We start from the raw sequence: 18323 nt of genomic DNA on the forward strand, positions 1-18323 counted from the left end.
TCTTTCCCCCCCCCGCCCCGGGGGTGTTTGTTGCTTGGATTGTTTGGTCGCAAACGGGCGGTGATGAGACACGGGGTCCCGGCCCCCAGATTGTGATGTCTCAGGGGGCGGGGGGCGGGGCGACGCCGCGCAGCGGGGGGGGGGGGGGATGTGGGGGGGGCGGGGTGAGCCCGCGGGTCCCAGCGCCTGGTCCGCGGGAGGGCCCGCCCGCCCCCTGCCACCCGGCCCCCGGCCCCTCCGCGCACCCCTGTCCCGGGGACGGCCAGGCACACAGCCCTCCACCTCAGGTCCCCGGCCTCCGCACAATTCAGAGGCCACCTCTGCGGAGGGGAGGGCCGTGCGAGGCCGTGCGCCCCCGCGGGCACCTGGGGGGAACTGTGAGAACCCGGGTAGGGGCGAACGAATGCAGAGATGGAGTTAAGGGGGAGCCTCTCCTCTGCCTCCAGACTGGGGAGCCGCAGCGAGAAAGACTTCTTTCCTAGGTTTGGCTATTGGAAACCTTCTCCCTGCGGATCCCGTCCAAAGATGACCCCAGATTCTGGGAAGCAGGGAGAAGCCCGACACCCCCATCGCCACCACCCCGTGCAGCCGGGGGGCCACCCTCTCTGGGGCTTTACTGAAAATGAGTAAGGGCCTTCCGGGTGGAGGTGGGGGAGTGTTTGTTACTGTTTCTTTTAACTCTTGAGAGTTCCAGGATCTTATCTTGTTTGGGGCTCACAACCCAGACTTTCAGGCAGAGTTCCTAGCTGCTTTCACAAACATGGAAAAAGTGAGGTCCCGGGGTCTTGGAATTTACCCGAGGCTGAAGAATGATCTCGGGGTATGAGGTCCAAGCTCCTAGCTCACTACTTTGACCCTGTCCTGAGAACTGTGGAAGGCACGTGGGCGCACACACAGAGACAGAGAATGGCTTATATATGGGGTATTACAAGAGAAAAACAAACGGGCATAAACATAGGTTGTGTTCATCATTGCCAAGTTCATGCTACTGAACTGCTAGGAACCCAGATGGTTGGGCTATTTCCTAATTAACAAATAACTATGCAGCCCCCACTGGTACACAGACCCTGTGTCCTTGAGGCAGGGCCTTAAGGTGAGTGAATCCACTCTCTGACTCAGACTCCTGAGTGAGGTTGGGGTGGGTGGGGGGTAGGCAGTGGAGTGGACAGCCAACAACCAAGAAACAAAAATACAGATGGAGGGGACTTCCAGAAGGGAGAAAATCCACTGGAGGGAGTAGTTGGGATAGGGAATGGTCTGGAGAGATCTCTGGGTGGGGCTGACTTTAGAGCTGGACTGGAAGGATGAGGGGAGACACCACTGGGCAAGCAACTTGGGCAGGGCCAGTGGGCACAGGCCCCAGTGGCTTCCTGTGTGCTGCCCTCTTCAGGTGCCAGGGCCCCAACGGGGACCCAACGTCAAAGCCAGATGAGCTGACCAGACAGTGGGGAAGTTTAACCAGAGGATGCACCGAAATGCAATGTCAAGTTGGGAAGCTCTGGAATGATTTTCCTTTCTTCTTGTTCTGTCTGCCAAGTTTCTCACCATGAGCACATATTTTTTATCATCAGGCAGAAGACCAGCAAATTCTTTTTTAACCTCTCAAGATCCTTTCCAAGAGTCCCCAGCCTGTCCCAGCTCTCCTCATCTGCGGCTCTGGAAGCCCAGTGGAGGCCCATGGAGCCAATGGGCACTCACGGGTGCCTGGGCGCATGCCTCCCGGATTCGAGGCTGGAGCTGCTTTCTCCCCGACCGGGTTTGAGAGCCTGTGTTCATTTCACAGTCCAGGGAGCAAGGTCTGCTTCTGTGTCCTCCGTAGCTGGGTGCTAGTAGCCAGACACTTAATTTTGCCCCATCTGCTAGCTACCTCCCGTTTTTACACTTCAATTTATTTTCCATAATTGCTATGGAGGGGGGAGTTCGGCTGAAAATCGTTTTCTTTACAAAGCAAAGAGCCAACAGAATCAGACTCTCTCCATCCAGAGGCGGGTCTCAGGGAACAGAAGGCTTTAAACAATGAGGTGGGGATGTTAAGCTGCAGGGATGGGCCATTTGTCACGACACAAATATGTGAATGGAAGTCTGCATCGTTGAGGAGCATTTGTGTGAGGAACACTGTGTAGGCAGTAACAACTCCCTGGCAGGGAAGGGCCGTGATCGCCACTGATTGAGCACCAACTGTGTACTAGATGTCGGTGCAGAGAAATTCTTTGCACCAAGGTGCAGAGAATTTTAGGTGGTTTTCAAGACGGAGTAGGACCCGTCTAAGCACACTAACCAGCACTAAGTGCGAGGCTGGCCCCCAACAGGTGCTTGAATATTCACTGAGCTTGTGTGTCAATATCACCCCTCTTTCCTTCATTCTCTCTGGACCCTGGCCCTCCCTGATTGGTCCCTGTGCCGCCTTCTTGCCCATCAATCCTGGTTTTGCACTTTTCTACCCAGGATGTGGGATTGCATGCAGGGTCTGGCCACACCCCAGTCACCTGCAGGCGTTGGCTCACTCTGTTCCCTTTGAAATGCCCTTGCCCTCCCCTGCTCTGTACTCCTGCTTTACCTAGCACGCCACTGCTAACTCATGTTCATCTCAAGAGAACCTCCTCCAAACCCCCAAAGCCCAGCTGAGTGCCCACCTCCTACAATTCCCAGAATATTCAGCACAATCTCATAATATCCTATGAACCCCTATCTTAAGATGTCACATCATGATTATGTTTACTTGGTGGTTTCCCCACGTAAGCTGTGTCGTTGAGAACAGGGGCTGAGTCTCATTAATTTCTCTGTCTGAGCACTTAGCACACTGCCTGGCACCAAATGAGGTCTCATGTTGAGTGGATGGATGGATGGATGGATGGATGATCCAGCATAGGCCTGAACTCACAAAGCAAGGACCAAATGACAAATAGTTGATCCCCGTGTCCTGGGCTCGAGTCAACTTCTGCAGAGGCAGTAAAAAAAAAATATTCACATACCGGCAGCGGGTAAAGCACACATTGCCGGGCCCCAGGCAAGTACCACACTGTACCTTCCTTGGGTGTGTACAACTTCCTGTATCTGGAGCACCAGCTGGGAGAGAAGGTCATGTGACATCCATGGGCATTGACGTTATTGCCTCTTACCTGAATTAACAGTTCTATTTTTCTTTTGCCTTTTTATTTTGGGGAAGGAAAAGTACTCTGCCTGAAGGCCTGGCTTCCCGGGAGTTTCCAGAAACTGATTTTCTAGAAATTGCCCAATGCCGCTAGAATCTATGCCATTGTTTAAAACTGACTTCTGCCAAGGGAAAGGACGTGGAGTCAGAGAATCGCAAAGAATCCCTGGATAGGACCTCAGAGATAAAGTCCAACCTCCCTCCCTCTGTAAGGACTTTTTTTTATTTTTTATTTTTGTAATTATTTATTTTTGGGGGGGAGAGAGAGAGAGAGGCAGAACGTGAGTGGGGGAGGGGCAGAGAGAGGGAGACACGGAATCCCAAGCAGGCTCCAGGCTCTGAGCTGTCAGCACAGAGCCCGACGAGGGGCTCAAACTCACAAACTGTGAGATCATGACCTGAGCTGAAGTTGGATGCTTAGCCGACCGAGCCGCCCAGGCACCCCCAGGACCTCTAAAACATCTGGCCCAGGGATCTTCCTGCTTCTGTTAATGGCGATGCATAACTTCTGGCAGATAATCTGGACAGAGGGTTTGCGCATCCACATCTCACACCCCCGTTAGGAAGGATTAAGAACAACATAACCGCAGAGTACCCCCCCACCCCCAGCCACTTGCAGGAGAGGAGTGTGATGGGGCTCCAGCCGGTGGGAAGCTGCCTTCTCTGGTCATGGTCGTGACCCGTTACACGTGCACAGACAGCACTGTGGGTTTGGATGGCCCCTCTGCGGCCAGGGCTCAGCTGGTCTCCACAGTGACCTCATGAGGCCAACCGAGCAGGGTCATTTTTAGGTGGCGCTTAAAGCGGCCCAGACGCCATCCCAAGGTCACAGGGTAGGGCAAAAGCACACTTTGAACTATACTTCTCACGGCCTGCCCACATCACCCACATGCGACTGGACTTGGGCTGTGGACCAGACGAACACTTAGCAATTTGGTATTAGTCACGTATACTTAGGTATTGTCGTGTTTACGTGACATTTTTGAAAAGATTTCGCCGCCGTATGAAACCTGTTGGGAATTTCAAGTTAATTTCAAGTAAGTCCAGTTAAGAGGCTATAGTGGATCCTAGATAGGTTAACCAATGGTGATTCTTCAAAAAGACCAAGAATACTTCCTGGGCAGAGGGTCTGCATTATGATGTCACAAGGCTTCCCTGTAGCATGAAGACCGCCCCCGCCCCCCCCCACCGCAGCCTCATTTATTCATTGAACAAACACTGGCTGAATGACTACCCATGCCCTGGCCCCATACTGGGACCCAACAGTGGACAAACCCCAGAATCTGCCTGTGAATCCCTGCTCAGGGGTTTGGACTTTGTCTTCAGGGCCGAGAGGAGCCTTTGGAGGACAAAACTGGGTCAGATTGGCCCTTTAGTTGTGGTGTGGAGAAAGAGTCGGAGGTGGAGGCTAGGAGCTCGGGACCCTGTTGGTCTCAGGGACACAGGGGTAAGATGGCGGTAACCCACAGGGGTGCAGCGGCTGTAGAGACAGATTCTCCGGCTGTTCAAGACGGTGGAGTTGACCGTACCTGTGGCTGGCTTAGGAATATCGTGGCGTCTGCTTCTAGTATTTGCGCATGTCTGTTAACACCTACATTGTGCAAATTCCTCAGGAAGGCCTTGTAAGCAGGGCCGCCCAATCCATCTTTGTATTTCCAGGGCCCAACACGGCGCTGGACGGTCCTCCGTATGAGTGGTGTGTGTGACTCAACATGTTCTATTTAAACGTCACCAAACCAGTAATTATTTTTTTTTAATTATTAAAAAAAAATTTTTTTTTTACATTTATTTCTTTTTGAGAGACAGAGAGAGACAGAGCACGAGTAGGGGAGGGGCAGAGAGAGGGGGAGACACGGAATCCGAAACAAGCTCCAAGCTCTGAGCTGTCAGCACAAAGCCCAACATGGGGCTTGAACTCACAAACCATGAGATCGTGACCTGAGCCCAAGTCGGATGCTCAACCGACGGAGCCACCCAAGCGCCTTACCAACCAGTAATTAGTAAAATTCTTTGAGCCCCGGGCTCCCCAGAAGGGTCAGGGTCTCCTCCATGCCTTAGGAGGGCCAGCTCTCTGCCAATTTTTTTCCTGCTGACTCTTTCCCAATGTTTTCTGTCTGCCTCCAGGAATCCCGTAGGACATGATGCAAAGGCTGGTGGCAGAGGGAGATGCTGAGAAGCAGAAGGAATCAGGCTCGAGCAAAAAGGAGGGAAGATATGTGGTGTGGTGGACAGTGGGCAGATGGTAATGGTCTGAGCTGTGTGACCTCAGGCACGTTCTTAACCTCTCTGGGCCTCTGTGCTTTTATCTGTAAGATAAAAGAGTTCCTGCCTGGCAGGGTGGCTGTGAGATCAAAGACACATATATAGAGAAGAGATGCTCCGGTAAGTCTTCAGTAAGATTCAGATCATTTCTATGGCATAAAATGAACCACACTCAGAAGAAAAATTGTCCCTCAACTTGGAAGATTACCTATAATGTAAAATATTAATGTGTTCTCTGGGATTTTATTAATTTTTTCTGGTATGTGTAGGTGTTGATGGGTGGTTTAAAAAAAAAAATCTGCTTCCCTAAGTAGACAGCACCGGATGTCCCAATTTCCACAAATAAAACCCTTCATTTCTTCCAGGTTTGAATAGTCAAAGGCTGCTTCCCTAGAGACAGTGCTGCTAATTTTTTTTTTTTTTTTTTTTTTTTTTTGCAGACATTAGAACACTATTTAAGGAGAGTATATTTTCCAGTAAAGCAAATGATGAAAACCTTTTCCCCGGCGATGTGGGAGATGTTGGCAATATGGAGAGGTGGGGAGAGACCAGGATGCTGTGGACCCAGCGAAAACACCCTCTATTGTTTGCAACAACATTGCAGAAATATATATATATATATATATATATATATATATATATATATAATTTTTTAACATGTTGGAATCTAAAGCAAACTTTGTTGATGATAATCCCAAGAAGGGTGATTTTAAAAGCCCAAACTTGGCGTAAATAGAATCCCTGGGCCAGCCCCTCCAGCTGACGGCGCCAGCACAGACAAGCCCATTTCAACAAAGTTACTGTGTATCTCTTGTCTGCTGTGCAGCTAACAGCTACTGAGAGCTCACTATTTGCCAAACATTGAGTCCAGTGCTTTGCATTATCTCATTTAATCCTTTGAAGGAGGTACTATTACCGTCTTGATTTTATTGATGGAAACTAAGGACCAAAAGAAGTTCGGTAGCATCCCCAAGGTCACACAGGTCGTAGGTTAACAGAGACGAGCCTTGACCTCAAATATTATGCAGAAACCGAGTCTGATCTTTCTGCTCTGTACCCTTTTGGAACCTGCCCAGGCAACTAAGTGGAACCATTCATATTAAGGAGTCACTGGAAAATAAATCCAGCCAACTGTTAGCCTTATGGAAACAAGATGACCGGAGGCACCTGTCCCCTAATAGGTCAGGAACAAAAATACTCGCTCCATTGCCCTCTGTGGGGACATTTCTTAGGTTTATGTGAAATGCCGGCAGGCATTTCCACGGCTGACCCCTGGACATCTCAAATGGCAACTTATCTTTGTAAAGAACCCTCAGCGTGGCTCTGCTAGAAAAGTATGTGTTTCGTGCTGTGCAAATGGATTTTAACACGCAGAGTCCAAGGAGAAGGGGCAAAAGTCTGGATCCAAGCCAGCAGCAAGTCCTGTCAAGTTCATGCGATCTCCCCAAATCCATCCTTGGTAGCTAGCGTCAGATGTTAACTTTCCTATGTCCACGGTGCTCTGCAGGGTCTCCCTTCTCCCCTAAAGCACCCCAAGCCCCGTTCAGTCCACCTGTTCCCTTCAGTTACTCAAAAGAATTGCTCTACTAGGCAAGCCATTCCATTGCTGTTCTATACCGAGCACAAATGCATACATATTCCTCAAAATGTGTGTTCAAAAGATCCACAACACCTTTACTCTTACTAGCTACAATAACCCAAATGTCCACCAGGAGAAGAGTGGATGGATAATGGAATTCATCAACGAAGATGAGAAAGCAACACAGATGAGTCTCAAAAATCGTGATGTGGAGCAGAAGCTGAGCACAGAAGGAGGCACCCCGTAGGATACCACTGGTCAAGAGTTAAAAAACAGAGGGCGCCTGGGTGGCTCAGTCAGTTAAGCGGCCGACTTCGGCTCAGGTCATGATCTCACGGTCCGTGAGCCCGAGCCCCGCGTCGGGCTCTGTGCTGACAGCTCGGAGCCTGGAGCCTGCTTTGGATTCTGTCTCCCTCTCTCTGCCCCTCCCCTGCTCATGCTCTGCCTGTGTCTCTCTCTCATACAAATAAAACACTACAAAATTAAAAAAAAAAAAAAGTTAAGAACCCAGTAAGAAGTTCAAAACCACTTCCCTCTCCGTTGATAGAAGTCAGGGTAGTGGTCAGGCTGGGAGGGAGGTGGTGCGGGCAAAGGGCGTAAGGGGGCCCTGTGGGGTGCAGGGCATGTTTTGTTTCTTATGTGGGTCTGATTACCCTGTGTTTATGCATTACATGATACTTCACCAACTGGTGCATTTTCCTGCGTATGTTCAACAAACTGTTAAAAAATAAACGCGCAGCTCTGCCTCCTGCCAAACGGCACACCCTCTTGGCTCCACCTGGAATTCTCTATCCTCCCTTCGCCTCTCCCTGGTGAATTCCTGCCTGTTGTTCAGATGTAGCTCAGATCTTCCTTCACTGGGGAATCCTTTTCCGGTTGTATCAGTCAGTCTTGGCTGCGTAACAAACCACTCGAAAATGTAGCGACTTCTAGCAATAGTCACGAATTAGCTCGTGACTCTATGGTCACCAGTCGGGGTGGGTCTGGTGCTGGTCTCACCTGGACCCCTGTATCTGCACCTTGGCTGGGCGGGAAGCTCTGGGATGGGCTCACATGTGTGGCAGCTGGCACACTCTTGGTGGGGGCGCCTCAGTCCTCCTCAGTGTGGCCTCTCCAGCAGGCTGGCTGGGCTTGTCACATCACGGTCTCAGGATTCCAAGGGCCACTAAAGAGGGCCAGCCTCGATGCATAAGCTCCTCTTAAGCCTCTGCTTGTGTCACACTTGCTACTGTCCACTGGCCAAAGCAAGTACAGAGCCAAGCTCAGATTCAGGAGCTAAAGAAATAAACTCCACCTCTGGATAGGAGGCATTATTATGGGTATGGCTTCCAAACAATCCACCAGTGCTGCCCTCCTCAACCCCTCCCAGAGAACAGCTTCCCTCCCAACACCCCCTGACACTTCCCTGTATGGCACCCCCCACCCCCTGTAACCCACTATCTGCGGAGCGGGATGTTCATTATCTTCGTCCCTCGCTTTCCTGCGACTCACGTGCAGCTCATGCCCAGAACGGTGGCTGGGATGTGATGGGTACCACGAAATATTTGGTGAAGAAAGTCAAAAGAAGAGGAGAGAAAAAGGGAGGGAGGGAGGGAAAAGAAGGAAGAAGTCCTGGAAAAATGGAGGCACCTCTTTGGCAGGGGACAGGCTGGACCATCTCCGGGAGGCGAGGCCCCCACACGTTCCCCCCACTCCCCATTCATTATTCTCATCTTGGCTTTTGCATCTTGGCTGTTCTTCCCACTGGGCTTCCCACCCACCATCTTTCTTCTGCTTGCTCAGCCCTTGGATCCTTCAGTGGGCAGCCCAAAGTCCTCCTTTCCCACCCCAGCAAACTTCCCTCCATCCTAGATATCTGCACGGATATCTGCATGGCCCAAGGGGTCCCCGGCATTCATGGCCCACGGTGTGTAATGAACACATGCCCCTCGCAATTTTCAGTTGAACACCCCACCAGCCCCACGCGAAGTCTAGGTTGGCGATACCAACATTTCCATTAAATGGATGAGAACTTTGTCTTGATGGGAGTGGCCTTTGGGGGGTGGGGGAGGGTAATGGGAGCCAAGAGACGCCCTGATGCCGGGAGGGGGTGGGGCACTAGCGGGTTGCCCTCATGGATGCCGGAACCAGAGGATCCGGGGTTCTAAGCTCTGGGCAACGGCAGATGGAGGGCGGCCAGGGGGACGAGGAGGAACTCGCCTTCTCCTGGCTAGCAAGGTGTTGTCCTGGAATGATTGGGCCCTGGGGCAGACCTGAAGCTGCCAGGGCGATGCTCCTGTGGGCAGCGCGTGGCCACATTTTCCAAAGAATGTCAGGGCAAGCCCAGCCCACTTGCTCAGAGAAGAGATGAGCCTGATTCTCGAGAGGCGAAGGGACTTCCAAGGCCACATCGCAAATTAGGGCAACCTGAGGCTCCCAATTGAGGCCAGTGTCCTTTCCGTCTCACCCTGTCTTATTGCCTTCCCAGCCATCCCCCTTCCCACCTCCACACCCAGCTTCCAGCCTGGTCTGTGACCCACCCAAAGGCACGAGACTAGTCACTGAGAAGGCCAGTTCCCGAGGCCCGGGAGGGAAGGGTAGTGGCCAAGGGAGCAGGCTGACGAGGCAGGGGGTGCAGCCCATAATAAGCCTTCACCACACGCCTGTCACCGTCTGCAGAATCGCGTTTCAGTAGAAACTTCTGGGTGAGTGTGGGTGCGTTAGTTAACTTTAACCTACACCCTAGGGGCTGGTGTGTGAAGTAACACGATCATGAATTCCCTGTGACAGTACAGCGACCTTCAAATATGGCTTTGCTAAATTGACACCAAAGGCTCTTGGCTAGTTAGCACGGGGGATGTTGCAAATGCTTTCTCATCGGTAAAATGAGCTGTGTGCAAGAAATGTGGTCTGCGACCAAGGCCACACCAGCCCTTCCTCTCTCTGTGAACCAAGTTCAAGGATCCTGTAAGCCCAGTGGCCTCACACCCTTCAGCGGAGTGCTCAGGGCACGGCTGCAACCTGGCCCTTGTCACCGCTGAATGGGGCCTCTGCGACCACAAGAAACCCGGGGAGCCTCTCTTCCTTTGGGGGTCCCACCTTCACTGGGGTCCTGCTTTTGGAAAAGGGTTGACCTTGCCTTGGAGCAGGCTTCGCCTTCGGGGTGCTTATCAGATGCCTTGAAGGACAGTGAGGGGTCTTCGCCGCATGCCTACGAGGTGCCAGGAACAGTTCGCGATGCCTTTCCTGTATCACCTTGTTGAAAACTTCCCACGGTAAGTGGGCAAATAAACTGTGGTACACCCGCACAACGGAATAGGGTTCCACGCAAAAGAAAAGCCAGGGAAAGTGGTAGCAAGTCGAAAAAGCCACGGGGGAAACTTAAACGCATATTACTAAGTGAAAGACGCCAATCTGAAAACAGTGCCTACTGTAGGTTGCAACTATGGAACATTCTGGAAAGGGCAGAAGTAGGTAGACGTTTAAAAAGATGAGCCGTTGCCAAGGGTTAGGGGTGGGGAGGGATGAATAGAGCACAGAGGACGGTCCGGAGAGTGGAATCACTCTGTAGGCCCCTGTGATGGTGGATACGTGTCATCATACATCTGTCAAAGCACAGAATGTACCCGGATGTAAAGTATAGACACTGGGTAACAGACAACATGTGTCAACGCAGTTTCACCGAGGATAACAAATGCACCACCAATGCTGGGGGACGTTGACTGTGGGGGAGGCTGTGTGTGTGTGTGTGTGTGTGTGTGTGTGTGTGAGGGCAGGGGACTTACTGGAAATCTCTATGTTCTGCTTAATTTTGCTGTGAACCTAAAATGCTAAAAAATTAAGTCTATATTCTTTTTTAAAACTTCACTGGGACCTTATGGCCCCATTTCCCAGAGTGGGTAAGTCCCTTCATCAAGACCTCCCAGGCAGGAAGTGATGCATCTGGGATTTGAGCCCAGGTTGTGTTGTCTGATTGGAGAACCTGAACTGCGTTCCTGGGGACTGGAGGCCAGCGGGCAAACTGGCAGAGGTGGCTGAGATCATCAGAAGGGGCCCACGAATGTCCTTCCCTTGCTTTGTCCGCTGTCTGGCTCCTGCTCTGGACCAGGCCCTCCAGCCTTGCCTCTCCATCCCCCGCACCACCAAGCACCTGCTCCTGAGATCACCAGGTGGTTTCACACTCAACATCCTTGCTCACCTGGCTGGCCCTCTGCTGCCCTTCCCTCCCCCTCGGCCACCACCCTCCAGGCAAACCCTCACTTCTCACGGCGCCACTCAGACCTCCCCACCCCTACAAAGTCCGTGAGACTGGACAGCCTATGCCCTTTACGACAGACTAACCTGAGGGCCATCCTCGCTTTGTCTCGCTTTGCTGTGTGACCTTGAACAAGTGTCTTAACCTCTCTGAAACCTCAGTTTCCCTCACCCACACAGTAGGACACTCAAGTTTCCCTCATGGTTGTCGTGTGCATCACAGAAAACACATCAGGCCCCGGACTTGACCTTCTGCCACATCACTGGAGTTTGAAAAATGGTACTTACTTTTTTTTTAATGTTTATTTTTGAGAGAGAGAGCACGTGCACATGCGAGAGAGAGAGAGAGAGAATGAATGGGGGAGGGCAGAGAGAGAGGGAGACACAGAATCGGAAGCAGGCTCCAGGCCCCAAGGTGTGAGCACAGAGCCCCACGTAGGGCTCGAACTCATAAACCGCGAGACCGTGTCCCGAGCCGAAGTCGAACGCTTAACCGCCCCAATGGTACAGCTCGACATGAATGAAGCTTCCCAGGCACTTAGGCAGGACTCGTGGGCACCGGACAGCCTCTCCCCTTCTCTGTCCCTTGTTTGCTGGAGACCCATCCAGTCTCCCGCCCAGCCTCAGTGAATCTTTGGGAAAGAGGTTCGGCAGAGACCCTGCGGCCCGTTCAAACGTCCGACTTCTCCGTTTTCACCAGCCGCAATTTGCGTGTCCCCAGTTTGCCGGGTTGCTGACCAGGTGCACAGGCATGAAATGGCACACAGGAGAAGACGGTTCGGGGAGGGATTATCCGATTTCCCAGGGTTTCTAGGTGAGGCCTCAGTCCCAGGAAAACCCATAACCCCACAACCCTGTAGAAACGACTGGGGTATACTCAGTACTTTGGTTGGATCCTGGCTCCTGTGAGGTGACAGAGGCAGGTCACCCAGTAGAAAAGACTGGCTCACCCTCCCACACACCGGCGCCTAATTTGGGAAGGAAAGGAACGCAGACACTCTGGGAAAGGTGACCTTCCCAGTTAGGGCATTCGGCCAGGCTTTGGTGACACCTCCCCATTAAAATTGATGTTCCTTTTAATCAGCAGCGATTGGGGGGGGGGGTTGGGGAGGGATTGTTTCTTAAACGCTGCTAAATACGGTGACGGTGACGGGTCCCAGGTGAGAAGGCAGGGCCCTGGCTAATTCTCCGTCGGGATGTCCCGAAGCCGAAAAGGGTTTCTGGGAGCCCCTCCCTGTGGGGAGGGCCTGTTTCCTGAGGTTGCTTGACGTGCATCTGGAAACCGAGAGTTGGCTGGCCCGTTGCCTGTAATTTCCTTTTCATTTCACGTGTCCTTCTGCCCCCAGAACCATTATTTTTGTAAGCAAAGCAGAAATGAAAGCTTCATATACCTCTCGGGCAGAGCGAGGGGGGAGGCTGTGTGCCAGCATCTGGCACCTCGTTCGCCCCCCAAATGACTTCAAGTGAATCCACACGATGCCCTTGCAGAGGAAAAGCAGAACCATGTGTAGCGCTCAAGGGGCCTAAAGCTCACTGAGGGGTTCCACGCGCCCCCCTGAAGGATGCAGAGTCCCCGGCGGATGCCAGCGAAGCGCTTTGGATGTGCGGCACGGCCCCCACCCCGTGACTTTGGGGTGACGTAGACCTGGGGCCAGATTCGGCGGTGCCCACCGCTGAAGGTATTTAGCGTCTCTGGGGCTTGGCCCCCACCTGGAAAACGGGCTGGCGGTAGGGTTACGTGGGAATGAATGCTGGTGTGGCCCTCCTCTCTTCCCGGAGGAGGAAACACCTTCCGGACTCACAGGAGCGGCCAGGAACATCCCGCCTTTCGCCAGTTCGGACCGCCTCACCGTCCAGCTGACCCGAGGGAGGCTCTTGACAGCGTGGGATGCCCGCGGGCTGGCACGTGAACAGCTGCTGTTTACCCGGTGCCGGGCACGCACGGGGGCACGGAGCGAGCCCCGCCTTCAAGTTCCACGGATGTCGACGTCTTCCATTTTACGGATGAGGAAACTGAGCCTCCGGGAGGAGGCGCCGGGCTAGACAGGTGTTCATTTTTCCCGTCCAACATCGATTCCCGCTCCTTCTGATAATAGTGCCCTGCCATCTTTGAGGGGACTGCCTCGTCCTCCCGATGGGCTGGATGGTGGGATTGTCCATCGCGGTGCCCACATCCTTTGGCCCAGGGGTGGATCTGGGGCCCAGCTCAGCCCGTCGGAGGCTCTGTCTCTCAATCCCTAGAGTGTCCACCTCATGCACAGGGGTGAAATCCCTGAAGATGGCTGGGCCTCATTGGTCCCAGGAAAGAGGGTAGGATAGGGTGCTGAGAAGAACCCCTCGTTGTTTCCTGCTGCCTAGACCGGTCCTTTGCCCCATCGTTACCCCCAGGCAGCCTGATTCTACCTTCAGAGTCTGGTCAATTCAGAGGCTCTCTTGGGCCTGGCCTTTTCTGCCTAAGTTGGCCAGATCGGTTTCTGTCACCTTCTGTCACAGCAGAAGGCTGCTGGGTGGCCAGTGGTCTTTCCACCACCCCGCGTGGCTGGCCCCAGGGTGGTCCTGCCACGGGGAGAGCCTGCTGAAGGGGGGAGAACAGCGTCAACACCGGCTGGCGACAGGAACACACGTGGCATCATTGCCGTGGGGCCGGCTCGGAGGCCAAGGTGCTGGAAAGTTCTGACCCGAGGCGGCGTGGGGTGCAAGCCCCAGCCTGGTTTGCAGTCCCGCCCCCGCCCCTGCCTGTAGGACAAGTCACAGAGACGCCCGCCTCCTCAGCGCGCACTGGCCTGGACGAGGGCTGGGGCAGAGGCTTCAGAGTGAGGTCCTTCAGGTTCACGTTCTCGCCCTTGCACCGAACTCACGTCCTGTGTGACGCCACACAGGGACTGAAAACCGTGTCTGTTCCCTACTCTGCGAAAAGTGGGATTAACACCCCCTTCCCGCAGGCTGCGATGAGAGGGGGATGCTCCGTGTCCGGAAGCCTGCTTGGTCACTGCGTAGTCTCCTGTGCCCGTCCTTTTGCAGGCCGATGTATCTGAACCCCTTACAGGTGGTGACCCAGCAGCCCAAAGCGGCTTTGAACGATTCCTACACTAGCCTGTGGCCTACGCCGTTGAGGGTCTCCAGCAGCTAGGGCCAGCCTCTTTTTTCCTTGCAGGAACGTGTAGTTCTAGAGACTCGCTTTCCCAGACTCCTTTGTGGCTAGCAGTGGCCACATGACCAGCCCTGACCAATGAGATGACAGTAGAAGGGTCTCTCTCATCTTATTGGCCAAGGGGGGGGGATAACTATTGCCCTGAAAAGGGGTGAGACACTATGGGTCAAGCCCCTTTTTTCCTACCTGAGGGTGTCATCGCTGTGGGGAGACTGTGCAGACAGGAGGCAGAGGCTGGCTTTGTGCCCCGAGCTTGGGATTTAAGGCTCTGGGGTCAGTGTCCTAAAATCCCGAGTAGTTTTATCTTTGAATCTGTGTTTTGTAAGCCAAGTCCGCTGGGACGGCGGAGCATGGGCTGGACGCGTGGAGCCTTCTAGGCGTGGTTCTGCCCCCGGCTGCCACTCTACCTCCCCAGGAGGGGGTCTCAGCTGCCTGCTTCCCACCCCCTGGTGCTCTGGGCCCCAGCCGGGTCACCACAGGTCAGTCCCGTGATTGGCGGCAGAGGACCCCAGCAGCCAGTGTTCCCAGTTGCGGGGTGAAACGCCGCGGGCCACCTGTGTCTCCTTAAATAGCAGATCAAAACACCATGACAGGTCGAGAAAGACACAAAAGGAAAAAAATTATACTTTAGTGTTTTTTACAACACTCTGATCCTGCTTTTCAGACAATGGGCCGTTCATTTTCATTGCCCTGGTGCTTGCACGCTGCAGAGCTGGCCCCGGCTGAGATGAGAGGCTGGAGGTGGCAGAGACAAAGGATGGAAAGACACTAGAGCCTCGACTGGTTGAGCTGTCAAGCCAGGTCTGGAAGAGCCCCCGCTCAGCTGTCGGCCAAGATAACGATCTTCGCTGTTTAAGCCACCGTCAAGTGGGCACCTTGTTACTTGCAGCCAAGAGCCTCCTGACACAAAGCCATTTTATTTTTTGTTCTCAGGGTGATGCGTGAGGGCCCCCACCGGCCGGCTGATTGATAGCACGCGAGACAGCAGCGTCTGCGCACGTGTTGACCCTGACACGGGAGGACCCGCTCAGATCGCCAAGCAGCAGTTAGCCCGGGGCCTTTTTACTAACAGCAGTAACAACGTCATGACTCCTTTTAAAGGGCCATCTTACAGAATTCTGATGCCGGGATTACTTTCCTGACTTTTCAGATGTGGAACATGAGGCTCAGAGAGGTTATGTGGTTTGTTGAAGGTCACACAACTCCTAAGCGTTGGAGGCGGAGATCAGATCCATATGTCACGGCTAGAAAGATGAGGATCTTTCCGCTATGTCTCAGTCTCTCTTGAAGGAACAACTGGTTCCTTTACCATTTCGTCCTCTCATCCATCCCCCGTACCTGCTGGAATTGTCTGTCATATGCATACTATGTTGCTCTGGAGGGGGGGGTGGGGTCACTCTCTGGCTGCCTGTCTTCCTCAGGGCCCTTTCCCCAAAGTTGCTGTGGGGATGAGAAGGCAGTGAGTGGCCATCAAACACCCGCAGGGCCCTGTCCTTTGGCTCACGGTCCGACATCCTGTCAAGATTCCCTTGGTTCTCATACCCGAAGGAGGTGTTCCTCTGACACACCATTGACATCTAATCAGGACCCGGAGGGCAGAGGGCTGATGCCCACCTCTGTGCCAAGGCACGGCAGCAGCCAGGGTAAGAGAGCCCCGAGGCCACCGGTCTTTCCCTTACGGGTCTCCAGAGCTCAGTTTCTCTCCCCGCACGTTTTCCAGGACCCCCGCTTCCTCTTTGCCCAGAGACCCTTCCCAGACTCCCCTTTTGCTTGTCTCTTGGCCAGTGGTAATCCGTGCTGAAGCCTGAGTCGCGGTCAGTGGAAACCCTTGGAATTCTCTTTGCCCTCCCACCAGCCCCGTGGGACCCGCTCACACCCGCTGTCAGGAATGCGCCTCGGGGGCACTTTGGGGGAAGCCAGGCAGCCCTTAATGGTAATAGTCCTAACTGCAGCCAATTTTCGGTAATTGATGGCATTTGCCAGGGCATTCCTGCCTGTCGCAGCCGCTCCTTTATGCCGGCTTTGATCTCCACCAGTCTCCACCGAGAGACAAAACACTGTTGTCATTTCCAATTACTGCAAGGGGCCGCGTGGCCTTGACCTTGCCACCGAAAGTCCCCAGCCTGCATGAGGCAAGCAGCAGCCACGGAGGGAGGCTGGGTGGCAGGTGAGGGGAGTCTCCAGGTCCATTCCTGGAGGCCAGGCCCTCTGGAAACCCAACTGACATTATATGAGCCGGAGGGCCTTCAGGGAGGAGGGCCGGGGGGAACGTGCTAGCAAATCATAAAGAGTACAGACAGGTTCCCGAGCACCGGTTTCTGCCAAGCACCTCTCTTCTCTCTAGAGCTCTCAGTGTGTCCCCTGCTAGGACGTACAATTGTCCCCATTTTACAGAGGAGGAGGCTGAGGCTTAGAGAAAAGCCATGGCTGGTGGGCGGGGGTGGGAGGGGCGTGTGGGGGGAGGGGACCCAGCCCAGGTTTGCCTGGCTCTGGCCAGAGGTGTTTCCACATCACACAGCATCTTGGGTCTGCAGGTGAGAGGCAAGTTCCGTCTCCCCGACCTCGAGGACAGGAATGGGGTCTCCTTCGAATCCGTGCCTCCCACAGCGCCTAGTACAGAGCTGGCCGCGGTGTGAACCCTCAGCCAGGGGGATCCAAGCGTGGGGATGGGTCCTTGGCTTCTTTTTTCTACCACACTCACTTCTCAGGGGTGCCATCCAGTCTCCTGGGTTTTATATATGGTGTATAGTCTGACACCACCTACGTTTCTGTCCCATGTATCCAACTGCCTGTGCGATGTCCCCGCTGGACGTCTGACAGACACCCCCAATTCACTACGGCCCCGACTGACCCCCTCGGGCTCCTCCCACACCGGCTTCTCCTGTGGTCTTCCGGCTCCCTGTCTTTGGGTTTTCTGGGATATTCTGTGGGTTTTATTTTTAAAACCAATTCCGCAACCCGACGATGTCACCCACCTTCACTGCCAGCGTCACCTCTCGCTGAGATCATCGCAACTGCGCCCCGACTAATCTCCTGCCATCTGTCCCTTGCTCCCCCGCTGCACTGCGGGCTCGGTCCGGCAGCTGGATGGATCCTGCGAATAATTCAGATGTCGTTGCTGTTCTGCTCCGACCGCCCTGCTGCTCGTCACTCCTCCCTGGGGAGATGCGCTGGGCTCGTTGACTTAGCGCCTGGCATCCCTGAAAAGCCACTGCCCTGCTCCGTGGAATGATGAGGGCCCATAGCTTGGGGCCATGGAAGCGCAGGGCAGGGGGATTGATTCTGACCGCGGTATATATGGGAAGGCTTCCGGGAGGAGGTGTCATGGGTGCTAAGCTTTGAATCCTGAATCTATCTGTGGCGCCGTCCTGGACTTGAGACATGCAGAGAGCAGTGGCTGCAGGTGCACGCTGGTGAGTGTCGCTGAAGGCTGATCCCACCAAAGGCTCTAACCCAGCTTCCGGGCATGCACGTATTCACACCGCGGAATCTTCCCCAGTGCTCCTTCCGTGCGCTGACACTGGGCGGGCTCTTGGGATTCAATATCCTTGCTCCCTTTATGAAGCACGTATTCCAGGGGCACCTGCATGGCCCAGCTGGTTAAGTGTCAGGCTCTTTGATTTCGGCTGGGGTCGCGATCTCACAGTTCGTGAGTGCGAGCCCCGCATCCGTCTCTGCGCTGACAGTACGGAGCCTGCTTGGGATTCTCTCTCTCTCTGCTCCTCCCCCGCTCTCCCGCTCTCCCTCTCTCTCTCAAAAATAAATTTTAAAAAAACATATATTCCAGTGAGGTAGACAAGGAACAAGGATGCAAATGAGAAGGCTCTTTGGGAGTAAGACGAAGATTATTATTATTTAGTATGCAAAAATAAATGCCGGCACCCGCTCCTTCCTGACGCACTGGCGCAAGTTCAAAAGACACAAATCACTTTTAATATTGGCTTGAA

General features: G+C 53.8%; 1 long non-coding RNA gene across 2 annotated transcripts; it reads left to right on the forward strand.

The window, feature by feature from the left end:
• The first annotated feature begins 175 nt into the window (after positions 1–175).
• LOC132670269 (uncharacterized) lies at positions 176–5654 on the forward strand. Of its 2 annotated transcripts, XR_009606562.3 has the most exons (4): positions 176–377; positions 1572–1796; positions 3167–3359; positions 5276–5654. It is a non-coding gene; the product is annotated as an uncharacterized LOC132670269 (long non-coding RNA). The 2 variants fall into 2 exon arrangements; XR_009606563.3 differs by lacking the exon at positions 1572–1796 and having other exon boundaries at positions 180–377.
• Positions 5655–18323: the final 12669 nt, after the last annotated feature.

Source organism: Panthera onca, chromosome B3 (genome assembly GCF_046562875.1).
Source record: "Panthera onca isolate mPanOnc1 chromosome B3, mPanOnc1 haplotype 2, whole genome shotgun sequence".
Classification (NCBI taxonomy): Eukaryota; Metazoa; Chordata; class Mammalia; order Carnivora; family Felidae; genus Panthera; species Panthera onca.